This window comes from Arvicola amphibius, chromosome 7, assembly GCF_903992535.2.
Source record: "Arvicola amphibius chromosome 7, mArvAmp1.2, whole genome shotgun sequence".
In the NCBI taxonomy this organism is placed as follows: domain Eukaryota; kingdom Metazoa; phylum Chordata; class Mammalia; order Rodentia; family Cricetidae; genus Arvicola; species Arvicola amphibius.
This window is the reverse complement of record NC_052053.1, coordinates 67257177-67284527: the sequence shown is the minus strand read 5'-3', so window position 1 is coordinate 67284527 and position 27351 is coordinate 67257177. Positions and strand designations below refer to the sequence as shown.

General features: G+C 39.1%; 1 long non-coding RNA gene and 1 gene segment (V, D, J or C); one reads left to right on the top strand and one right to left on the bottom strand.

Moving 5' to 3' along the window:
* The window catches only part of LOC119819860, a 719441-nt gene that overhangs the window by 393388 nt on the left and 298702 nt on the right, over window positions 1-27351 (bottom strand).
* Window positions 20406-26064, top strand: LOC119819545. The gene is made up of 2 exons (XR_005286286.1): window positions 20406-20465; window positions 25815-26064. It is a non-coding gene; the product is annotated as an uncharacterized LOC119819545 (long non-coding RNA).

The following is a 27351-nucleotide window of genomic DNA, read 5'->3' as shown; positions in this document are numbered from 1 at the left end:
TCAGCAGGATGCAAAAAAGTGACTGTTAAGCTTTGCCAAGACAAGGTATCCTTCAAAATTCCCTGCTTCTCAAAAATGTCTGTCAAATATACTGGGTCTATAGGCCAAAGATGGATGCCCCAACAATAGAGAAGAACTTTGAGTGACTGTCTGGCAACCAGATGTTCCTGTCTCTAGATAATGTTACACTTTTATGGGGTCTTCAGTGGAATTTAATACTAAATAATTAGACCTAAACTTTTCCTTAGTTTTGATAAAAATGTAAATTGGGTATAAAACTTTAGACTCAGAAAGATAAGATAGATAGTATTTTCTCTAAATTTGTCAAATACAAATGGACTTGATATTATAACTGTAATTCTTATTTGATAACTGTTTTCTTGTATATAATTTTACTATCTTAAATTTTAAACCTTCCCTTTGATTAGACAAAAATGGGGAAATGTTGAATATTTCTTTAAACTGTGTGACTATATGTAACTGTGATTGGTTCAATAAAGAAGCTGACTGGCCAATAGTTGGACAGGTAGAAGTTAGGCAGGACTGACAAACAAAAACGATGCATGAAAAAGAAGAGGAAGAGTCTCAGGAATCACCAGGAGATGCAGAGAAGACAGGTGTTGAACTTGCCCTACTAAGCAAAGGTACCAGGCATGTGGCAGAGTGGAGATAAAGAAATATAGGTTAATTTAGGTTATAATAGCTAGTTAGTGTCAAGGGTAAACTATAGCTTAGCCTTTATAATGATAACAAGTTTCTGTGTGGTTATTTGCGAACTGACTGGCAGGACAGAGAAGTCTGCCTATAAGAAGATATTGGGCACTGGCCTTAGGCCTAAAAATCAGGGTTACAATCCACAATAGTAAATAGTAAATAGTAAATGCCAACATATGTACAATGGTGCAATAGTGGCATAAATGCTATGGGAGTAACCAAACCTGTATGAGTGGATTTAAGGCCTACTTCAGAAGACTTAGCTCATCTCTAGTACCAGGAACTGGGCCACAAACCCATGACTAGGTACTTCATATGCATTAGGAGAGAATTTATCACTTTTATATTAAACAGCTCCTTAAGTACTTACATTTTACCCATATATTATTTCTTCTCTTTAGCCACATCATAAAAGCTCATTTTTTAGAAGATGGTGATTAATACAGAAGCCTAAAACTAGTCCACATTTTTTAGAGATAGTGAGACCACAGCATTATCAGTATAAAAGGGAACATTTTAATCATAGCTTTTCCCTAAAGATTCAGGGGCAGAGGCAGTGGATGTTGTAATCAAAACAGTGTTTTCCAGGCATTGCAAGGCTGCATGCACAAGATCATGCCAGCCAACATCCCAGCATGTCTGGGGATGGGGTTATGAAATCTTTTTTTTTTTTTTTTTTTTTTTTGGTTTTTCGAGACAGGGTTTCCCTGTAGTTTCTAGAGCCTGTCCTGGAACTAGCTCTTGTAGACCAGGCTGGCCTTGAACTCAGAGACCCGCCTGCCTCTGCCTCTCGAGTGCTGGGATTAAAGGCGTGCGCCACCACCGCCCGGCGAAATCTTATCTTTAGATGAAGAATTATTCACAATTGGTAACTGCCTAAAGTGGTAGAGTCAGTTCCTAAGAGGTTTGCAGCTCCTAAAAGACTACCTATGCTCTAATCATAATTACATTTATGCACATAAAAAGAGAAATAAGTGGAATCAGTGATATTCAAAAATTAACATGTGAAGTCAGGAAGGAAAAGTAGAAGGTGATAAAGGGGTGATTTGGGAGAGGAAGTAGGGTATATTTGATAAAAATACAGGTCATGCTTATAAGATCTCAAATAATAACACAAATTAACATGGACTGAGTAGAAGAGGGTCTTTGTGGAGGCAACTCTACAATGAGAATATAGGGCCATGTCTGGGTTTCCAGTGGCTTCCAAGTCCACATGCTTCCCTATTATAGACTTAAGATAACAAGACCCACACTCTAAAACAAACAAAGGGAGTCAGTATCTACTTTGCTTCATCATAAAGGCAGGGCTAGCTCCCCACATGCAAATCCACCTTCCTGCTCTAAGTTAAAATCCATCCTGAGCTGTGGAACCTCACTCCTTTCTCTCTTCCAAGGCCAAGCTCTCTGTGGAAAGAGTGTGGCCTACATGTGAGCTCTCCAAGGTGAGTATCACCATGTCACACACGTGCCAATGCAGGATGTGTTACAGCAGGTGATTTATGGCATCTGATTCTCCTTGCCCCTGGGTGTCTTGTCAAGGTGCAGCTTCAGGATTCAGAACCTATCCTGGTGAAGCCCTCACAGTCACTGTCCCTCACCTACACTGTCACTGGTTATTCCATCACCATTGGTTACTCCTTGTGCTAGACCCCTCAGCATCGCTAGAGAAGGAACTGGAGCAGATGGAGTATATACACAGTGGTGATGTCACTTACTACATCCCATACCTCAAGGACACATCCATGAATCTGTTCTTCCTGCAGCTGAACTCTGTGACCACTGAGAAAACAGCCCTGTATTACTGTGCAGGAGACAAAGTGAGAGAAGACTTCAGTCTGAGCCCTTCAGAAGAACTTATTATCATCAGGGGCACTCAACACAGAACAAGGGCTCAACTTAGAGATGGTGTAAAGATTGAAAAGTTTCCTCAGCTTTGGTCTCAAGGACTTGGGGATCACTTCTCTATACATAGTACAATGATGTGTTTTTGTGCAGTCATGCTTGTCTATCCCTCTCCATTTCTCTCAAGACAGGCTGGACAGTGATACATCTTTTTTATTTTTTGTTTGTCTTTTTCTTTAATTAAAAAACCCCAACAGTATCCTTCCTATATATAAAAGATAAATTAGCAGAGAAAGATATCAGTGAAACAACACTCTCCACAATAGCCACAAATAATATAAAATGTCTTGGAGATAAATCTAAACAAACAAGTGAAAGACTTATATGACAAGAACTTAAAGAACTTGAAAAAAGAAATTAGACAAGGTATCAGATAATAGAAAGATCTCCCATGCTCAAGGATTGGTAGGATTAACATAGTAATAATGGCAACCGTACCAAAATCAATCTACAAATTCAATGATAGCACCATCAAAATTCAAGCACTATAGTATTAAAGTAATAAAACCAGCATGGTATTGGCATAAAAACAGACACCTTGATCAATAAAATCAAATCAAAGACTAAGGCATAAATCCACACACCTATGAATACTTTTTTTAAATAAAATAGTCAAAGAATACAATGGAGAAAAAGAAAGCATCTTCAACAAATGGTGCTGGCATAACTGGGTGCTGGCAGGTAGAATACAAATAGACCTATATCTATCACCCTGAACAAAACTTATGTCCAAGTGGATAAAAACCTCAAAATAAATCCAGTTACATTGAAACTGATAGAAGAGAAAGTGAGAAATAGCCTTGAATGTGTTGGCACAGGATATCACTTCCTGAATAGAACACCAGTAGCACAGACACTGAGATTGACAATTAATCAATGATACCTCCTGAAACTGAAAACTTTCTGTAAGGCAAAGAATATTATCAATAAGATAAAATGTAAATCTACAGAATGGGATATCTTTACCAATTCCACATACAATAGAAAGAATATTTCTAAAATATATAAATAAATGAAGAAACTAGACATTAAAAAAACAAATAATCCAATTAAAAATTGGTTATAGACCTAAAGAGAAAATTCTCAACAGAGTAATCTCAAATGGCAGAGAAATATTTACAAAAATGTTCGTCATCCTTACCATCAGAGAAATGCAAATCAAAATGACTCTGAGATATCTACTTACATTTGTCAGAATGGCCAAGATCAAAAACACTGATGATGGCTTATGTTGGAGATGATGTGGAATAATACTCCTTTACTGCTGGTGGGAGTGAAAACTTGTACAGCCACTTTGGAAATCAGTGTGGTATTTTTTCAGAATATTGAAAATCAATCTACCTCAAGATCCAGCTATGCCAATCTTCGACATATAACCAAAGGTTGCTTAATCATACCACAAGAACACTTGCTCAGTTCTGTTCATTACAGCTTTAATTGTAACAGCCAGAACTGGGAAGCAACCTAGATACCCATCTGTAAAATGGATCAAAAAATGTGGTATATCACTGAGCCTGTACACAACAAGCCCACCCTTTTGTCTGTGAGGTCCCTGGCCAACAAGTGGCCCTGATGCTGTACCAGAAGATCCACCTGAGAGCATTTGAAGGAAGAGATGGGTAGGCGTCAATGCAAGAATTCCTCCAACAATCTGAAAAACAACATGAAAACACCAGAATCCAGCAAACATACAATAGGAAGAATTGAACACCCTAATCCAGAAGAAGTCGAAGAAATAGACATTATGAAAGTGATAGAGTCCCTTAAACAGGATATGGAAAACTCCCTTAAAGAGATGAATAAGAAGAATAACAAAAAGTTTGAAGAAATGAATAAATTTCTAAAAGATACCTTAGGAAACCAAGAAAAAAACAATCAAACAGGGAATGGAAACAGTTCAAGACTTGAAAACTGAAATGGAGGCAATGAGGAAAACACAAACCAAGAGATCACTGGATATGGACAATCTGGATAAACGAACAGGGACTATAGAGACAAGTATACCAACAGAATACAAGAGATAGAAGAAAGAATCTCACTATAGACACTATAGAGAAAATAAACACACTGATCTCACTATAGACACTATAGAGAAAATAAACACACTGATCAAAGAAAACAGCAAATCCAACAAATTCTCATCACAAAACATCCAGGAAATCTGGGATACCATAAAAGACCAAACCTAAGAATAATAGGGGTAGAAGAAGGAGAAGAACTACAGCTCAAAGACCCAGAAAATATATTCAACAAAATTATAGAGAAAACTTTCCCAACCTAAAGAAGGATATACCCTATGAAGGTTCAAGAAGCATATAGAACACTGAATAGACTGGATCAAAAAAAAGAAACAAATATCCCCTCACTATATAATAATCAAAACACAAAACATACAGAATAAAGAAAGAATATTAAGAGCTGCAAAGGAAAAAGGTCAAGTAACTTATAATGGTAAACCAATCAGACTTACACCTAACCTCTATGAAAACCATGAAAGCCAGAATGTCTTGGATAGATATGCTGCAGAAACTAAGAGATCATGGATGCAAGCCCAGACTGCTATACCCAGCCAAGCTTTCATTTGCCATCAATGGAGAAAACAAAATATTCCAGGATAAAAACAAATTTAAACAATACGTAGCCACAAATCCAGCCTTACAGAAAGTACCAGAAGGAAAATCGTGAACCAAGGAATCCAACAATGCCCACAATAACTCAGACATCTAGCGACCCTTCACCAGCACAACTCAAAGAAGGAAACATACAAACTCCACCACCAAAAAAAAAAAAAAATAACCGGAGTTAACAACCACTGGTCATTAATATCACTTAATATCAATGGACTCAATTCACCTATAAAAAGGCACAGGCTAAGAGATTGGATACGAAAACAGGATCCAACATTCTGCTGTTTACAAGAAACACACCTCAACCACAATGACAGACATCTACTCAGAGTAAAGAGTTGGGAAAAAGTTTTTCAATCAAAGAGTCCTAAGAAACAAGCAGGTGTGGCTATACTAATTTCTAACAAAATTGCCTTCAAACTAAAATCAATCAGAAGAGATGGAGATGGACACTTATAACAGGAACCATCGATCAGGATGATGTCTCAATCTTGAAGATCTATGCCCCTAATATAAAAGCACCCACTTATGTGAATGAAACATTACTAGAACTCAAGGCAGACATCAAACCACACACACTAATAGTAGGAGACTTCAACACTCCTCTCTCACCATTGGACAGGTCAGACAGAAACCTAACAGAGAAATAAGAGAATTAATGGAGGTAATGAATCAAATGGACTTAACAGACATCTATAGAACATTCCACCCAAATAGGAAAGAATATACCTTCTTCTCAGCATCTCATAGAACCTTCTCAAAAAATTGACCAATACTCAGTAACAAAGCAAACTTCCACAGATACAAAAAATATTAGTAACCACCTGTGATGTAGGAGGATCTTCTGTTTTGTGTTGATTTTATTGGTTAAATAAAGAAAACTGCTTGACCTGATAGGTCAGAACATAGGTAGGCAGAAAAGACAGAATGCTGGGGAGAAGGGAAGTGAGTCAGATGCCATGATTCTTTGATCTGAGAAGGATGTAGGCTAGAATCTTTCCTGGTAAGTATCCACCTCGTGGTATTACACAGATTATTAGAAATGGGTTAATCAAGATGTGAGAATTAACCAGTAAGGGGCTAGAGCTAATGGGCCAAGCAGTGTTTAAATGAATACAGTTTGTGTGTTATTGTTTCGGGTTAAAGCTAGCTGTGCGGGAGTCAGACAGGACAAAAAGCAGGTCCGCCACTCCACACTACACACCTGTGTCTTATCAGATCACCATGGAATAAAGTTAGAATTTAACAATAATTCTACCCCCAGAAAGCCTATAAATTCATGGAAGCTGAACAGTCAACTACTGAACCATTCCTGGGTCAGGGAAGAAATAAAGAAAGAAATTGAAGTCTTCCTTGAATTCAACACAAATAAAGACACAACATACCCAAACCTATGGGACACTGTGAAAGCAGTGCTAAGAGGAAAGTTCATAGCACTAAGTGCCCACATTAAAAAAGAAAAAGCTCACATTGGAGACTTAACAGCACAGTTGAAAGCTCTAGAAAAAAAAAAAGAAGCAGACCCAACCAGGAGGAGTAGAAGACTGGAAATAATTCATCTGAGGGCTGAAATCAACAAAATAGAAATACAGAAAACAACCCAAAGAATCAATGAAACAAAGAGCTGGTTCTTTGAGAAAGTCAACAAGATTGACAAACCTTTATCCAAACTAATCAAAAGGCAGAGAGAGAACATGTAAATTAACAAGATCAGAAATGAAAAGAGGGACATAACCACAGACACAGAGGAAATCCAGAGAATCATTAGGTCTTACTACAGAAGCTTGTATGCCACAAAGTTGGAAAATGTAAAAGAAATGGGCTTGTTTTTAGATAAGTACCACTTACCAAAATTAGATCAAGACCAGGTGAACAATTTAAATAGACCTATAAGTCATGAGGAAATAGAAGCTGTCATAGAAAACCTCCCCACCAAAAAAAGGCCAGGAACTGATGGTTTTAATGCAGAATTTTATCAGAACTTCAAAGAAGAGCTGATACCTATACTCCCTAATGTGTTTCACATAATAGAATCAGAAGAGCCATTGCCAAACTTTTTTTAATTTTTTTTACCTTCCTAATTCTTTTTTTAAAAAATTTTTTATTATTAAAAATTCCTGCCTCCTCCCCACCTCCCATTTCCCTCCCCTTCCCCTGACTCCCCTCCCCATCCCTCTCCAGTCCAAAGAGCAGTCAGGGTTCCCTGTCCTTTGGGACATACAAGGTCCTCTCCCCTCCATCCAGGTCCAGGAGGGTACACATCTAAACAGACTAGGCTTCCTCAAAGCCAGTACATGCAGTAGGATCAAAACTCAGTGCCATTGTCTTTGGCTTCTCAGTCAGCCCTCATTGTCTGCTTCCTATTTATAACTCCATTAGCACAGCCAATAAGTAGCATGTATAACTTCAGTAGCACAGACAATAAGGGCAAAAATGAATAAATGGGACCTCCTAAAACTGAGAAGCTTCTGTAAAGCAAAGGACACTGTCATTAAGACAAAAAGGCAACCTACTGAATTGGAGAAGATCTTCACCAAACCCACATCAGACAAAGGTCTGATCTTCAAAATATATAAAGAACTCAAGAAACTAAACTTTAAAATGCTAATTAACCCAATTAAAAAATGGGGCACTGAACTGAGCAGAGAATTCTCAACAGAAGAAGTTCAAATGGCCAAAAGACACTTAAGGACATGCTCAACCTCCTTTGCAATCAGGGAAATGCAAATCAAAATAATTTTGAGATACCACCTTACACCTGTCAGAATGGCTGAAATCAAAAACGCCAATGATAGCCTTTACTGGAGAGGATGTGGAGTAAGGGGAAGACTCATCCATTGCTGGTGGGAATGCAAACTTGTGCAAACACTTTGGAAATCAGTGTGGCTGTTTGTCAGAAAACTGGGAATCAACCTATCTCTGTATTTAGCAATACCACTCTTGGGAATATACTGCCACGTACCAACCCTCTTGGAGATCGAAGACTGAGGGAAAACAGGGGTGAAGGCTAGGAGAACCCGGGTTCGGCAAATGACAGACAGACACAACTCTAATGAGTTTTGAATCTGCTGCAAATTTACTAAAATTCAAGCATCATTTTTATGCGATTACAGAAGGAAGTTGGCAAACACAAAAGCTTTTCATGAAAAAAATGATTACAGGCAATTGATTGTTTTCAGTATGTCTTGTGGTTAGGGCCAGGCAGAGCTCTTCTTTGAAATTTGTCTCACACCATTAACCAGCTGCTAACTTCCTTGTGGCCCTAAATCATATCTGTTCTCATGGTAATCCAAACACCATTATTCAGAATTCCACCCCAGGGCTTGTATCAATATTGAATGGCTGGTTTCATATTGTCAAGAATAGCCTGCCTTTCTTTCCTATCTAAAATGCACTAGGGGTTTCTTATTCTAGCTAGCCTCTCCATAGATGGTAACTCATGTCACTTCATACATCTTCTTTCATTATTTACTCATCTTCTCCTATTATGAGCTCTTTCTATTCTAGGGTATCCATAAGTTCCCCCAGAGAGCTAGCCAGAATCTAAATCATAACATTAATGCCCTGAATCAAGGGAGGGAATTCACACATCAGTTCCTCCGTATTCAAGGAGACGTTGGGAATGTTTCCTGGTTCCTTGAACAGATTAATTTTTTTGTAAGAGAAAAATAGGACAGAGAAAGAAAATAGCAGAGCCAACGCAAAGAACCATCACCAGGAACAAAGTGAATGGAGTCATTGAGGGCGATCAGGCACCACAACTCAAGCAGACTGCCAGGGAGCCGGCAGGGGCCAAGCTCTGGGAAGCATGAGCCCCTCATTTTGAAATGGCCACCACCTGAGAGGAATTTTGCCACACAGGCGAGGCAGCCATATGTGGCAATATACCCATGAGATGTCCAATCATACTACAAAATCATTTATTAAACTACGTTTATAGCAGCATTATTTGTAATAGCTAGAACCAGGAAACAACCTAGATGCCCCTCAGCTCAAGAATGGATAAAAAAAAGTGTGGCAAGTTTTTTAGATAAATACCATATACCAAAGTTAAACCAGGACCAGGTAAATGCTCTAAATAATCCTGTTAGTCGCGAAGAATTAGAAACTGTTATCAGAAACCTCCCTACCAAAAAGAGCCCAGGACCAGATGGTGTCAATGCAGATTTCTACCAGAACTTCCAAGAAGACCTAATACCTATACTCCTTAAGGTATTTCATAATATAGAAACACAAGAGTCACTGCCAAATTCCTTCTATGAAGCTACAGTTACCCTGATACCTAAACCACACAAAGACTCAACCAAGAAAGAGAATTAGAGGCCAATCTCACTCATGAACATTGACGCAAAAATTCTCAATAAAATACTGGCAAACTGAATCCAAGAACACATTAGAAAAATTATCCACTATGATCAAGTAGGCTTCATCCCAGAGATGCAGGGCTGGTTTAACATACGAAAATCTATCAATGTAATCCATCATATAAATAAACTGAAGGAAAAAACATATGGTCATCTCATTAGATGCTGAAAAAGCATTTGACAAAATTCGGCACCCCTTTATGATAAAGGTCTTGGAGAGATTAGGGATACAAGGGTCATTCCTAAATATAATAAATGCTATTTACAGCAAGCCGACAGTTAACATCAAATTAAATGGAGTGAAACTCAAGGCCATCCCACTAAATTCAGGAAAATGACAAGGCTGTCCACTCTCTCCTTATCTCTTCAATATAGTGCTTGAAGTTCTAGCAATAGCATTAAGACAACATAAGGGAATCAAGGGGATTCGATTTGGAAAGGAAGAAGTTAAACTTTCGTTATTTGCAGATGATATGATAGTGTACATAAGCGACCCCAAAAACTCCACCAAAGAATTCTTACAGCTGATAAACTCCTTCAGTAACGTGGCAGGATACAAGATCAACTCCAAAAAATCAGTCGCCCTCCTATACACAAAGGATAAAGAAGTAGAGAAAGAAATCAGAGAAGTATCACCTTTCACAATAGCCACAAATAGCATAAAATATCTGGGAGTAACTCTAACCAAGGAAGTGAAGGATTTATTTGACAAGAACTTTAAGTCTTTGAAGAAAGAAATTGAAGAGGATACCAGAAAAGGGAAGGATCTCCCTTGCTCTTGGATTGGGAGGATCAACATAGTAAAAATGGCAATTCTACCAAAAGCAATCTATAGATTCAATGCAATCCCCATCAAGGTCCCATCAAAATTCTTCACAGATATTGAGAGGACAATAATCAACTTTATATGGAAAAACAAGAAACCCAGGGTAGCCAAAACAATCTTATACAATAAAGGTACTTCTGGAGGCATTACCATCCCTGACTTCAAACTCTATTACAGAGCTACAGTATTGAAAACAGCTTGGTATTGGCATAAAAACAGAGAAGTCGACCAATGGAATCGTATAGAAGACCCGGATCTTAAACCACAAACCTATGAACACCTGATATTTGATAAAGGAGCCAAAAGTACACAATGGAAGAAAGAGGGCATCTTCAACAAATGGTGCTGGCATAACTGGATGTCAACCTGTAGAAGAATGAAAGTAGATCCATATCTATCATCATGCACAAAACTCAAGTCCAAATGGATTAAAGACCTCAATATTAATCTGAACACACCGAGCTTGATAGAGGAGAAATTGGGAAGTACTCTACAACAATTGGGCACAGGAGACCGTTTCCTATGTATAACCCCAGCTGCACAGACATTAAGGGCAACATTGAATAAATGGGACCTCCTGAAGCTGAGCAGCTCTGTAAAGCAAAGGACACTGTCACTAAGACACAAAGGTAGCCTACTGACTGGGAAAAGATCTTCACCAACCCTGCAACTGACAAAGGTCTGATCTCTAAAATATATGAGGAACTCAAGAGACTAGACTTTAAAAAGCTAATTAACCCAATTAAAAAATGGGGCACTGAACTGAACAGAGAATTCTCAACAGAAGAAGTTCAAATGGCCAAAAGACACTTAAGGTCATGCTCAACCTCCTTAGCTATCAGGGAAATGCAAATCAAAACAACTTTGAGGTACCATCTTACACCTGTCAGATTGGCTAAAATCCAAGCACCAATGATAACCTTTGCTGCAGAGGTTGTGGGGTAAGGGGTACACTCATCCATTGCTGGTGGGAATGCACACTTGTGTAACCACTTTGGAAAGCAGTGTGGCTGTTTCTCAGGAAATTCAGGATCAACCTACCCCAGGACCCGGCAATTGCCCAATCTCTACCCAAGAGATGCCCAATCATACTACAAAAACATTTGCTCAACTATGTTCATAGCAGCATTATTTGTAATAGCCAGATCCTGGAAACAACCTAGATGCCCTTCAGTGGAAGAATGGAAGAAGAAACTGTGGAATATATACATGTTAGAATACTACTCAGCGGTGAAAAAACAATGACATCTTGAATTTTGCATGTAAATGGATGGAAATAGAAAACACTATTCTGAGTGAGGTAACCCAGACCCAAAAAGATGAACATGGGATGTACTCATTCATAATTGGTTTCTAGCCATAAATAAAGGACATCGAGCCTATAATTCGGGATCCTTGAGATGATAATAAGAAGGTGAACCCAAAGAAAATCATACAGTTATCCTCCTGGATATTGGAAGTAGACAAGATTGCCGGGCAAAAATTGGGAACTTGAGGGTGGGGCAAGACGAGGCCAAGGGAAGATGGGGAGAGAAAAGCATGAAGGGGAGAATGGGGGGAGCTCGGAGGAATGGGATGCTTGGGATACAGGAAGGGTGCATATGGGAGCAGGGAAGCATATATCTTAATTAAGGGAGCCATATGAGGGTTGTCAAGAGACTTCACTCTAGAGGGGTTCCCCGGTTTCCAGGGAGACTCCCCCAGCTAGTTCCTTGGACAGCTGAGGAGAGGGAGCCTGAAAAGGCCAGTTCCTATAGCCATACTGATGCATTTCTTGCATATCACCATAGAACCTCCATCTGGCGATAGATGAAGAAAATGACTGAGCCCCACATTGGAGCACTGGACTGAGCTCCCAAGGTCCTAATGAGGAGCAGAAGGAAAGAGAACATGAGAAAGAAAGTCAGGACCGTTAGGGGTGCGTTCACCTATGGAGACAGACGTTGGGACAGAACTAACGGGAGATCACCAACTCCAGTTGGAATGGGTCTGATGGAACATGAGACCAAACCGGACTCTCTGAATGTGGCCGAAGGTGGAGGCTGACTGAGAAGCCAAGGACAAAGGCGCTGGGCTTTGATTCTTCTGCATGGACGGGCTCTGTGGGAGCCTTCTCAGCTTGGATGGTCTCCTTCCTGGACCTGGGGGGAGTTGGAAAGACCTTGGTCTTAACATAGAGTAGGGAACCCCAATGGCTCCTTGGCCTGGAGAGGGAGGGGGTTATGGGTGGAGGGGAGTGGATGGAAGGGGGAGGAGAAGGGGAGGAGATGGAACTTTTTAAATATAAAAAAATAAACCATAAAAAAAGAAAAATAGTGTGGCACACCTACACATTAGAATACTATTCGGTGGTAAAAAAACAACAATGATATCTTGAATTTTACATAAAAATGGATGGAATTAGAAAACACTATTCTGAGTGAGGTCACCCAGATCAAAAATAAACCCCAACAGATATGATATGTCCTCACTCATAAGTGGATACTAGTCATAAACAAAGGACATTGAGCCTATAGTTCATGATCCTAGAAAAACTAAATGATTAGGTGAATTCAAAGAAAAACATATATAGATCCACCTGAAAACTGTAAACACACAAAAATTTGGGAGCATGAGTGTAGGGGGTAAAAGGAAGGGGACAAGGGGGATTGAGAAGAACTTGAGGGAATGGGATAGTTGAGATGGAGGAACGACAGATATGAGAGCAAAGAAAGAGATATCTTGATTAAGGGAGCCATTATGGGGTTAGCAAGAAACCTGGCTCTAGTAAATTCCCAGGAATCCACAAGGATGTCTCCAGATAAAACCCTAAGCAATAGAGGAGAGGGTGTCTGAACTGGCCTTACCTGTAGTCAGACTGATAATTATCTTAAATATCACCATAGAACCTTCATCCAACAACAGAAGGGAACAGAGCCAATGACCCACATTGGAGCACTGGACTGATTTCCCAAAATCCAGTTGAAGAGTGGAAGGAGTGAGTGTGAGCAAGGAATTCAAGACCATGAGGAGTTCATCTACTGAGACAGTTTGCCTGAGCTAATGGTAGCTCACCAACTCCAACTGGACTGGGAGTAAATGAGCATGTGAACAAATAAGTCCCTCTGAAGGTGGTTGACAGAGGGGCTGCTGAGAGTGACACTGTGATTCATCTCTATTGCATGTACTGGCTTCTTGGGATACTATTCTCTTTGAATGTAAACCTTGATTAACCTAGATGTAGTAGGGAGGGCCTTGGACTTTCCACAAGTCAGGGTGCATGGCACTTCCTTAGAGTTGGAGGGGTGGGGGGTTGTGGAAGGAGAGGGTGGAGACTGGGAGGAGGGGAGGGAGTGGAAATTTGGATTGATATATTTTTAAGTAATAATAAAAAAGAAAGAGAAAAAAGAAACAAGCTGCACCCACTCCTGCTCTCTCTCTCTCTCTCTCTTCCCATCCTTTCTTCTGAAGAGGCAGGTCTCTATCTTTTCCTACTCACTCTCCTCTCCTCTCTCTTCCTCCTTCTCTGTCTCTCTATCTCTATGTCTTTCTCATTTTCTCTTTGCTTCCTATTTCCTTTATCTCAAATTCCACCCTCAAGCTGTCTGCTTAAATTCCACCCTCAAGCTGTCTGCTTGCTGTGTTCTGTCACCTGCTGCAGTCCTTACTTGCACCATTTTACAACATTTGGTGCTATGAAATACTAGGCAGGCTCTCTCTTGCAGTTGAGGAGTGCTGGAAATCCTGGAACCCTTCTATCTGGTTGCTGTTCCAACTCAAAATAGGTGGACTTCTACACCCAAAACTGTCAAAATACATAGTAATGATATATCCCTTTCCTACCCCACTTCTGGTCAAGCTTTCACGAATAAGGATTTGTCTCAGCTGTGGGTGTGCACCTTCAGACTTTGCTACAAAGAACCCAGTACTGGGCACCCACAGTCTCAAGGGCTTAGAGTCTCCCGGCCCCTAAATTTGTGCTCAATGAACTGCAAAAGGCAGCTAGTGCCAATCATGTCTGGCCCTGGAGGATATAGGTTTAGGATATTCTCTATGTCACTCATGAAAACTATGCCTTTTTCTGTGCCCAGATATCCAACCACATAGCTGGTTATTGGCACTTTATATCCTGCCAGTGATTTGCTGGTTGGAAATGCAGTCTCTGCCCTTTAATTGCCCTTCTGTTTGTCCTTTCCCACTATCACCTCCATAGACCTCCAGCTTCCTGATAACAGCATATGCTTGGGAAGTTTCCTGTCTACTGCATGTATGAGAGAATGTGTGAATGGTATGGCCACATGGATGTGATTCTGTTTTAAATGTATGTTTTATGAATCCTGTATGTCTGTTGTATGAAGGCTCTAAGAGATACGTGGATTCTCAGTGCCTTGCAATACATGGACAGGTGTCATCTTGATTAAGGGCAGGTCAGATGACCTAACCTTCATCTTTACTATGGGCGGCCCTGTGTCCACTACCATTTTGGAGGAGCTACAGACTGGAGAGATTCTGCCCCTAGCCAAATGGTGCAGGCAACAACCCATCTCCACTGCCAGAGCAGTTATCTCATCACCTGTTACCTTAATGGCCTTAATGCCATTAGCTATGCTTTTAAAATTTACTCTTATACTGACTCTGTTACATGTGACATGTTTGTGGGATGGTATGCCTTGGCAGGGTCCATCAGAGCATCAATTTCATGCAGGGAGAACACCTACAGAGGACCTGTTCCCTTTCACTTGCAATGAACCTTCTTTTTCATTTACTGGCAGCTTTGATTGTCCACTTTTTCTCTCTATCTCTTTATGTGTGAATGGACGCTAGTTTTATGTGTATATGTATATGTGTATGCACCTTAAATTCAACTGTGTGTATTTGTACATGTACTTACTGTTAAAAATGTTTTAAGCAGTCCTAATGAGCTCTGTTCATTGTACTTTCTTCATTCCCAAGGAAGCAATACGTTTCAAGTACTATAAATTGGTATGTACTTTTAAATTTAGGGTGATAAAGATCTATTTCAGATTAACAAAAGCTAACCTAGGGATTTGCACTACCCATCCTTTTTTGTAAGATGTTCTTTGCTATTGTCAATTTTACTGTTAAGCTTCTATTGCAAATTTTTTTTCTTCTTTGTCCTTCACAAGCAGAAATCTGACCTGCTAAGTTAAAACCAGTTACATTAAAGCTGTAAAAAGTAATTTTTAAATCAAAAACTCAGGTAAAATGTACCCTTCTTAAGATCTCTAATGATGTTTAATGACTAGTAGCTTTACCATCTAGAGGATCCTGGATTAAACATTCCTCCACAACTTTTCAGCTTGGATCTAGCTCTTTAGGGAGATCCTATACTCTACATATAACTCATATATGCCCAATAGACAGACCTCAAAAGCTCAGAGATCTGGGAAATATGGCATTTAAATGTTTAAGTATTGAAAGGCTTTTCATAACAGAAAGATAGGTTGGCTTTTGGAAGTAACCTCATTTTTTCCAAATAAGATAAAGGGGCACAGAAGAATGTCCATCTTTAACTTGCTTCATCAAGTGAAAGCACTAGGCACTGAGAAAACAGCCTTTCATTTCAATAGCTAAAGACTCTTCCATACCATGGATGATGAGACATTGGAATCGACTGCTTGGTTTACCAGGGAAAGATAGGATGGACTTCTAACAAACTCCTAAACCACAGGATCTTATGAATCCTGTCAAGCCCCATTCTGCCAGCCACAAGACAGATGTTTCCTTGCCCTCAGTGACCATGGAGGACTCTGGGAAGTGGCTGTTTAGGTAGACAATCAAATCCTCATCATTTTTAAATCAAAAACTCATGAGAAAGAAAGTCAGGACTGTGAGGGAACCTTCATCTGGCGATGGATGGAGATAAAGACAGAGCCACACATTGGTGCACCGAATTGAGCGCCCAAGGTCCAAATGAGGAGCAGAAGGAAGGAAAACATGAGCAAGGAAGTCTGGACTGCGAGGAGTGCTCCCACCCACTGAGATGGTGGGGCTGATCCATTTGGAGCTTACCAAGCTCAGCTGGACTGGGACTGAAAAAGCATGAGATAAAACCGGTCTCCCTGAACATGACAGACAATGAGGGCTGCTGAGAAGCCAAGGACAATGACACTGGATTTGGACCCTACTACACATACTGGCTTTGGGTGTCCTGGCCTGTTTGGATGCTCACCTTCCTAGACCTGGATCGAGGGGGGAGGAACTTCGACTTCCCACAGGGCAGGGAACCCTTACTGCTCTCTGGACAGGAGAGGGAGGGAGAGTGGAGGAGGGAGGGGGTAATTGGGAGGCGGGGAGGAGGCTGAAATTTTTAATAAAAAAAACTCAGGTAAAATTTATCCTTCTTAAGATATCTAATGCTGTTTAATGACTAGTAGCTTTACCAATTGTGTTTTAAAGTATACAAAAGCAAGTTATTAAGGCATGCACATGCAAGTTAAAAAGTTCTGAGGATAAAAAGCTTAAGTGATAAGAAAGACAAGTGACTGGCAATGTTTGAAAGAATAAAACACACTCCAGATCTCTCTTTCATTGTGCTACTGTTATATTAGGACTCAAAGAGTCTATAGTCTGAACATTAATCAATAAAATTTGGATAAGTCATTAATCTAGGTCTGGCAAAGTATTACCAGTACCATAACTTCAAGACCAAGATTTTAATTTCTCTTTGGTCCTTTTCTAACTATAGATCTAAAAGATAGTTTTCACTGTGCAAAAGCATTTGTCACCATTATTTCTGACATGAGTATACTGCTGTTCCTACAAAACAAATGTCAGTACTGATGATAAACAGTAAAATTCACAGCTATGATGTCTAAAGCTTACAGTTTCACAAACTCAAAGAATTCTTGTAAGTTCCAAGGAGCAAACTTGGAGGATTCATGATTCACCTTGAACATGTCAGATGCACCCCTCCCTCAATGACCAGGCTGCAAGAGCCTAAGCCTCCCCCCTCCCTTTGGTCCTGAGACCCTTCTCAATCACCAGGACATAAAGAATTTTTTCCTTAAACTTGACTTTGTCCTCTGCTCTGTCAGCACCTTGCCAGGTTCAAAAGACACCAGATAGTTCCACACAGCCTGGACAGCAGTGAGGCAACCAGATACTCCAAGACATGGCCAGCATCCCAGCTTCCTCAGGTCCCCCAAGATTTCAATACCAACAAAACAGCAGGAGGCAGTCTTGAGAACCTGAGAACCTGGCACCACATCCCATCCCTGTAGCACCACATCCCTGTACCACCTGTATCCCCTTTAATTTTCCACCCTTGTTTTGATTGGTTTGATAAATTTTTGAGACAGTTTTTTGTTAGCTTTGGAGCTATCCTGGAACTAACTCTTGTAGACCAGGGTGACCTTGAACTCAGAGAGATCCACCTGCCTCTACCTCCTGAGTGCTGGGATTAAAGGTGTGTACCCTCATTAACTGGCTAATTTCCCACCTTTTTATAATAAGGGAAAAAGGTAATGTAATGATTCAGTTATATGCTGCCCTGCCCTCCTGTCCCCTGACAGGATGTACCCAGGCTGTACTCTGGTCAGCCTAGGGTCCTGGTCTGTGTGCAGGTGCAAAGGTCCCTTTAAGAGACAAGCTCTGTCCACTCCCAGTCATTCTTCTGAAGAGGCAGGTCTCTGACTCTCTCCTCCATATTCCTCCTCTCCTCTTCTCTCCTCTCTTCTTCTCTCTTTTTCTCTCCTCTCATCTCCTCTGCTCCCCTCCTCTCCTCTCTTCTCATTTACTACCTCTATCTCTGTTTCTCTTTCTCTCCTGTTTTTTCTTCCCTTCATATTCCCTTCATCTCAAATAAACTCCACACTCAAGCCCTTCTGCAAGGAATATACACACAGTGGACTTTCAATCACACCACCACACTCAAGCTCTCTGTGCATGGCGTATACACACAGTGGACTTCAATCACACCACCACACTCAAGCTCTCTGTGCATGGCATATACACACAGTGGACTTCAATCACACCACCACACTCAAGCTCTCTGTGCATGGCATATACACACAGTGGACTTCAATCACACCACCACACTCAAGCTCTCTGTGCATGGCGTATACACAGTGGACTTCAATCACACCACCACACTCAAGCTCTCTGTGCATGGCATATACACACAGTGGACTTCAGTCACACCACTACACTCAAGCTCTCTCTGTGCAGTGTATTCTGTCACCTGCCACAGTCCTCACTTGCACGGTTTTACAACAGTTTGAATGTAATTGACCCCCATAAGCTCATAGAGAGTGGCACTAGAGATGTAGCTCTGTAGGAGTATGTGTGCCCTTTTTGGAGGAGGTGTATCACTATGGGGTGGGCTTTGAGGTCTCTTTACTCAAGCTTTACTCAGTGAAACAGTCAACTCACTGTAGCTTGCAAGATATAGGATTCTCAACTACTTCTCCAGCATCTTGACTGCCTGCATGCCACCATGTCCCGCCATTATGATAATGGACTGAACCTCTGTACAGTAAGTGAGCCACCCTAAATAATATTTTTATTTATTAAGAGTTTCTGGGTTTATGGTATTTCTTCAAAGCAATAGAAACCCTAAGATAGAAGTTGGTACTGGGAGTAGGGAATTTCTGTGATAGACTGAATCATGTTTTTGTTTAGAGTAATATGAACTTTGGTAATTCGGGTTAGGAAAGTAGTGGGATGTTTTAAGTACTGTTTAATGGGCCATACTAGTAGGAACACCACTTAGCAATGGTGCTAAGTGTGATTTGATCAAATGTCCAGGACTACCTCAAAGGTTTCAGAGGGGAATTTTAATATGTAACCAAAGATTATTCTTGTGATATTTTGGTGAAGAATGTTTTTGCTTTTTGTCCTTGTCTGAAGAGTCTACTTGAGGCTAAAGAAAGATATTTGGATTAATTTTATGGGCAAAGGAAATCTCAAAATAGCCTAGTACAGACTCTGTTGTGTGGTTATTAGTGTTAACCCTAATGAAGATTTATAATGAAAGAGAGCTGGAAACATAAAAATTTGATGAGAAAGAAATGGAGTTAAATGATGTGTTTAAGGTGTTAAACAGTTTTGGAAATATAATAAAGGGAGTGGTAACCTCAGGGCAATATTCCCCCTCCCCATTAAATTTCTAACTCGTGAAAAGGAACTAAAGAAAAGCTTAAATCTGGGTGTGCCTTTAATCCTAGCACTGGGAATGTAGAGACTTGCAAATCTCTGAGTTTGGGTCTACAGAGCAAGTTCAAGGACATCTAGGCTTAGCAAAGGAAACCATCAAAAACAAAAAGCTGGTGAAGATGCAGTTCCAAGTTCCATCCCTGATAAGCAGCAGAACTTGGCAGCTTTGTCCATGTGCTTCTGGCTTGTAATTAAGGATAGAAGTAATGGATTATGGAATTTGCATCTGTATCTATGGAAAGCCACCGAGGTCCAGTGATGTCCCTGAATGCATGCCAGGAAAGGGCATTGTGTGAAGCTTTTATGTTGAAGTTGGTGTTGGCTTGGAAACACAAAGATGTTAGAGATGCTAGAATTATGGGATATCTGCCTTGGATAGCTGCTAAGAGGAGTGGAACCAGCCCAAGAAAAAGAAGTATCTTGCAGTTCTGGTTTCCATTGTGAGGTCAACACATCCTTGTAATATACTAGTTGAAATAATTCAGAAGATTTTTTTATTATCCAGTGTCTCTCTGCTGCCATTGTTTCTTTCTTGTTAACATTAAGAAAATCAAGGTTAATAAAGCATTACACATAATATTTCTGGAAGTATTTTCTATCCCTTTCTGTTTGTTTGGCATATCCTTTATAGTTATATTTGATTTTTCTACAACTGCCTGACCTGTAGGATTGTTTGGTATACTTGTAATATGCTTTATATTATAATAAACAAAACTGTTTTATTTTCTTAGAGACATATGCTGGACAATTATTTATCTGTCTTTATTTTTGCAGGTATACTCATGATGGCCATAACTTCTAATAAATGTGATTACTGAATTAGCCTTTTCTGAGCTCAAAGGAGTTGCCCATTGACAACCTGAATAAGTGTCAATGGTATGTGTACATATTTTAATTTTCCAAATTCTGCAAAGTGGAATATAATCATCTGCCATATTTTATTCCTTCAGGTATTCTTTGGGTTACCCCCTGCAGGTAGTGGTGTTTGGTTATAGAAAGAGCAAGTAGGACATCTCTTTATAACCTCTTTAGCTTGTTGCCATGCAATAGAAAACTCTTTAAATCTTTGCCATGACATGATGTTTCTTATAAAATTCTGAAGCCTTCGGCACACTTCCAATCAGTAATCAATCAATTTCTGCATTACCTTGAGCTAGAGGACCTGGCACACTTGTATGGGATCAGATGTGTGTTATGTAAATGGGACAAAGCCTATTCCTGATTATATCTTGAACCTGTATGAATAATGAAGTCAGTCCTGTATCATCTGGTATAAATTCAGCAGTTTCAAATATGCAAGACAACTCTTTTTGCATATTTTAAATCAGTAACTATATTGAAAGTTTCTTTAAATTCCCTTAGTACCATGAGAATAGCATATAACTCTGCCTTATGGACAGAATTATAAGGATTTTGTTCCACCTTACTTAATTCTTCTGACGTATAACCTCTTTTTCCTGATTTATTTGTAACAGTATAAAATGTATGGGCTCCAATTATTGGTACATCATGTACAATTCAGGGAAGAATCAAAGTTGTTTTTTTATAAGGTTAATTCTATCACTTTGGGGATAATTGCTATTAATTTCTCCCAAAAATTAGCACAAGCTCTTTGCTATGGTTCATTGTCTTTCCACAGTTTTTTAAATTTTATCAGCAGTAAAAGGAACTATAATCTCTTCTGGGTCAATGCCTGCTAGTTGATGAAGTCTCATTTTTCCTTTTTAAATTAATTCAGAGACTTTTTCCACCAAAGTTTTTAATTTTTTACTTTGTTTATGTGGTAAAAATATCTATTCTAATTCATTTCTTTCCTCTTCATTAAAATTTCTGTAGGGGAAATTCTAGAAGGCAGTATGACTAGAATACAATTATGATTTTGATTAACTCTATCTACATGTGCCTCCTATAATTTCTCCTCAATGGTTGTCAGTTCTTTTTCTACTTCAGCTTTTTATCCCTGGGAGTAATTAAGTCTTTGTTACCATCTTAGGTTTTGGTTAAATGAACTATTAAATCAGGTGTTATCTGAACAGCTGGTCATAGACTGGAAATATCTCCTAACAGTCTTTGAAAGTCATTAAGAACTCACAATCTGTCTCTTCTAATTTGTGCCTTTTGTGCTCTAATTTTCTGTAAACCTATTTTATAGTGTAGGCAATTGGCAGAATCTCCTATTTGTAGTTTTTTTTAGGAGCAATTTGTAATCTCCATTTAGGCAAAACTTATTTTTAATTCTTTAAATATTTTTTTCTGAAGTATCTACATTAGAGTCAGATAACAAAATTCATCCATGTAATGATAAATTATAGACTTAGGAAATTTCTTGCATATTATTTACAATGGCTGATTTATAAAGTATTGGCACAGGACAGGACTATTGAGCATTCTTTGTGTGAGGACATTCCACTGGTATCTCCTAGTAGGCTGAGAATTATTATAAGTAGATACTATGAAAGCAAATTTTGTCTATCCTTTTCTTGTAAAGGTATAGTGACAAAACAATCTTTTATATCAAGAACTGTAAGAGGCCATCCTTTTGGTAATAGAGAAGGCAGAGGGATTCCAGAGTGTAGAGGGACCATAGGTTGAATTACCTTCTTGACAGCTCTTAGATCTGTCACCATTCTCCATTTTTCAGAGTTCTTTTTAACAAAAAATACAGAAGAATTCCAAGGCCTGGTTGATTCTTCAATTTGGTGACCATCTAGTTGTCTTGTACTAGCTGTTCTAAAGCCAGCAGTTTGTCTTATGTTAATGGCCATTGTTTAACCCATATTGGTTTCTCAGTTAACCATTTTAAAGGCAAGGCTGTTAGTACCTCTGAAGGCTTGCTAGTTGCTTTGTGTTCTTGAACAGCCTAAATAGCTGGTGTCCTTTGTTTACTATATTTTATAATATCTTTCTCAGAAACATGAGGTTTTGGGACTACAGGAATTTTAACCAGGGTATTCCATTTCTGCAGTAGGTTACAGCCCCATAAATTCACTGCAATATTAGCTACATATGGCCTTAGCCTTTTTTTCTGTCCTTCTGAGCCTATACATTTAACCCACCTTTTGCTTTGTTTCACTTGAGATAGATTTCAATTCCTGGGAATTGAATATCTGCCTCTTGAAAAGGCCAATCTTGATTGCAAAATTCTGGAGTAATGATACATCCGCACCTGTGTCTAGTAATCCCTCAATTACAATGTCATCTATAGGCACTCTTAGTTTTGGTCTTTGAGCATTTATACAAGTCTGCCAAAAATATACCTTTCCTATTTCCTACTGAAGTTTTTGATTCATTCTCCGTGTATATTCCATCATCCGGAACAGTTTAATAGCAGGCACTAGTTTGTTTAATTTTCCTGGTGAGACATGTTCTTCACAGTGACTGGGAATGACCGGACCTTGTTTGGCATTGGGACCTGTGAGAGGCACCCCAAGGAGTTTACCAGTGTTATTGAATTGCCTTGTCTGTTTCTTGTTGACCTACATTCGTTAGTCCAATGTTGGCCTTTGCCACACCTCCTACATATGACAGAAGGCTGAGTCCTCCTATTATTGTCATTACTTGTGGAGATATTATTCATAGGAATTCCTTGTGTACAGTCCTTTCTTAGATGTTCTATTCTTCCACAATTAAGACATTTGGCATTTTAGTGTCTCCTCATACCATTAGAAATTGCTTTTCCTACCCATGCCTCAGTACTTTAATCAAATGTTTCAAAATTCATTGTATGCAAGATCCATTCATCTGTGGGCTGATCTGACCTTTAAAGGCCCAAGGATCTTCTTACTTTCTAAGCTGGCATTTTCAAAAGCCAAATATTCAATAAGTACATGTCTAGCTCAGGGTCTGTCACTCCTACTTGTACAACCTTAGTCGATCTTTGTAAGAAGACACTAAAGGGTTCTCTCTGGCCCTGTTTAACTCTAGTATATGATTCAATCCTATTTTCCTGATTTCTTACTCCTGTCTCAAGCATTTAAAGGTGCATTCATTGTAGCGAGCCTGTTCCTGAGGATCAGAGTAATGACCCTCCCCAAGAATTTGATCTTGGGAACTCTCAATTCCTTTTGCTTTACCGTGTTGCTCTAAATTTTTTGCTTCTCTCCAATAATAATTCCAAAGCAGCTGAAGTCCATCTTCTAGGACCATTGAGATTAATTGAAGCCAATTATGTGCTTAGTGCTTGAAGCCCATGTTTTCACCATTTCCCTGACAAATGGTAAATTTACCCATAAGAAACTATTGCTTGTTTTATTTCTTTTAGATTGCTCATACATATTGTTTCCCATGCATATTCTTAGACTACCTCAGGATACTTTGTGCCAGATGATCTTTCTGAGGAAATTACTGGATATGCAGTTGAAACTCTGTATAAGTCATCCTGGGGTCTGGCACATACTGATGAGGATTTATCTTGTCCTTGTACCATCTGTTCCTGTTCATCAATTTCAATAAATTCCTCAATCTTTTCAGTTCTTTTTATTACTGTCTTTTAAAAAGTCTGAATCTCCAGTCCAATGTTCTGTTCTAATGCCTTCACTGAGGATTCCAAGGTATGAAACTTGTCCAGAAAAGATCACATCTCATCCTTGGATATAAATCTGACTGTGTGCATATTACATTCCTGGAGAGATATCTTATCCATTAATCTATCCTAACTTATCAACAGATTATGACAGTTAATTACATAGCACAAATTCTTTCAGATAATTTTGTGAAATTGATGCTATCCTTCTTCACAGTATTGAACCATTTTTAAATGAGATAATATCGAAAACAAAACTAATACCTAGAATCAAATAAAGGGATGTAGAAGGAAAATTGCATAAGACTTGCAGAATACCTTCCATAGTATAAGCAAAATAATTATTGAACTCCTGTATGTTATTAGTCATTTTTTGTCGTTTTTCAAATCTTACCTGTCCTAAGGCAATTACAATGAATTGGAGTAGGTGTAATGATTATTATTGGCCAGCAGATGTCACAGTTGCAGCAATCTGGCACAGAGAGGCTAGCTGCAGTGAACAGCATGTGTTACTTAGGTACTGAAAAAATGCTTTGTTTAACAAATTAAGAGAAGTTATTAAGGCAATCAAATGATTCTGAGAGTTGGGGCACAGGATAAAGAGAAAACCCAAAGTTTTCCATCAGTGTGAGTTGCTGACTGTGTGCACTGCAGGGATCACAGGCAGCAGCATGTGGGTTAGCATATAACACACAAAGAGGCATCATGTAGGTTGTGAGCCTGGGAGTATGGAGAGCAGCCTGATGTGTCTGATTGGCTGGCTAGAGCTGCAGGCAGAAGAATCAGTGCCTAACATGCCACACAGCTGGTGGATGGATCCCAAAAATCATGGACTGGTTCCCACATTTGGGTACCAGATGATGATGGAAGTTACAAAATAATCCCACATTATTTCAAGATTATGTATAATAAAGGGTTATTTATTTAGGGGAGACTCACAGTTAGCATCCTAGATTGCAGTCCTCTGCATGAATGGAGGAAGAATCTAGCAGGCAGAAGAGAAAGCTGGAAGCAAGAGAGCAAGTGCATGCTTTACAGCTGTATTTGTAGTATAAGAGATCACGCCCAAGTGGGCTAGTATCTTAAAGGTTATTGGCCAAAGGAACTCCCACAGCAACAGTCCTTCCAGCCTGGCTATATTCTGCCCTGCCATAAGGCAAAGCAACTTTATTTATTAAATAATAAAAGCAACACATATACAGATAGACATCCCACATCATCTCCCCTTTACTGTTTAGTTATAAATGAAAATTTTAACTTCAATATATTAATATTTATAAAAAAGCAGTTACCAAACAAGAATTATAGTTATAATATTTAGTCTATTTACATTTGGCAAATTAAGGAAAATATTTTATCCTCTATTCTATCTTTGTGAGTCTAAAGTTTTGTATCTAATTTATCTTTTGTAATTGTAATTATCTTTCTTCAAGTCCATCAAAGACTCCAGAAGGATATAATATTATATAATATTACCTAAGTAAATAAGATGTTTATTGTAGCAACATCCAAAATTCTAGAAATAACAGAGACACCTCACTGCCTAGACAGTTACCCAAAGTTCCTCTCCAACACTGGGGCATCTATCTTCAGTCTTCAAGCCTATAGTATCTGGTAAACTTTTCCAAAAAGCTGGAAATTTGAAGATCTGTTCTGCCTTATAATGACATAGTTAATTAGTTGCTTTCTTCTGTGTCTTGCAGAATGCTTGGCAGTTTCTTCTGTGAAGCAAAAACCATGAAGGAGCATCTCATCTTTAGAAAGTTCAGCAGTCACTTTTCTGTGGGTCCTGAATACCCAGTTCATACAACATACTATAAGCCTAAATTCTTAAAACCTTTTAAATTACATATTCTGTAGGTCTTTGGAGTGTTGAAGATTGTTTATCTAACTGAAATATATCTCTCTATATCTTGAAACCCAACTAACATAATTAAAACTTTGGTTATTACAGATGACTCTCTATTAATCTGTATCACTTAACTATGCATTACAGTTTTAAATGAACACAAACACAATACCTTAAATAAGAAAGTAAATACACAAAAACAGTTTAACAAAATTGGCTTGAAATTTGTATCAATAGAACAAGATCCATGCCAATGCAAAGTTTGCATCTTTTTATCATATCCCCATTTTTTTAGAAATTGACTGTGACCATCAGTCACTTATAATCAACACTCTTTCAATGAAAACAAACATATGTAAACAATTATTTTGGGAATTTGGGCATTTTCTTCTCTGAATGGCTTCCCGCTGTATGCTGGGTGAAGATCTGTGACTGTCTGTACTCTTTTACATTGCTTTTACTGTCTCTTTAAAGACTTTGTTTTATTTTTCTATGCTCTTTCTCTTCTCACTCCCAAGCCTATGTATACTTTTAAACACACGGTGTTTCATTTAGAGGTTTATGTCAGTCTAAATATGCCTTTATTGTGTATCTGTATCCTTTTTTGACAAGGATCCCTGTAAAATGGTATGCAGTGTGGATGTGGCAGCTCTGGATGCTGGCTCCACCTCTCTTGGTCTTATAATATGGCAGGCAGAAGTACATTTAGTATCAGCTCTGGGACTGCTGGTTGGGAGCTGTGCTCACCACCTCAAATCTGGCAAGCACTGTGCAGCACATAAAATGTTTTTGTCTGAGTAAAAGGTAAATCTGCCATTCTACATGCTGAATGGCCTGAAAATATCTCTGTGTATGGCAGCAGGAACCTGCCAAGTTTTCCTGCCTGTGTATATCCATTAGACCCCATCCAGCTGCTTTACTAGGAAAAGGTGCTGAATGGCAGGCATGCTCTCAGCTACTTTCCTCCTAACACCAAGCAGGCATACAAGCACCCTGACCTAAAGCTGGTGTCTAGTCATGCCCCAAATGTATGGGCCACATTTGTAAACAGAGTCTGCTAATTCATTTCCCAGATGTCTAGACCCAAATAATCTCACAGAGACTGTATTAATTACAATGCTGTTTGACCAATGGCACAGGCATATTTCTAGCTAGTGCTTACATTTTAAATTAACCCATTTTGATTATTTTATATTTTACCAGAGGCTTATGGACTGTTACCTGTTACTTCTGGGAAGCTCCATGGCATCGTCTTCTTAAATAGCTACATAGCTTCTCCCTGACTCCACCTACTCTCTCTATATATGGCCCTTCCAGTCTGGCTATATTCTGCCCTGCCATATGCTGAAGCATCTTTATTCATTAACTAATAAAAGCAACACATATACAGA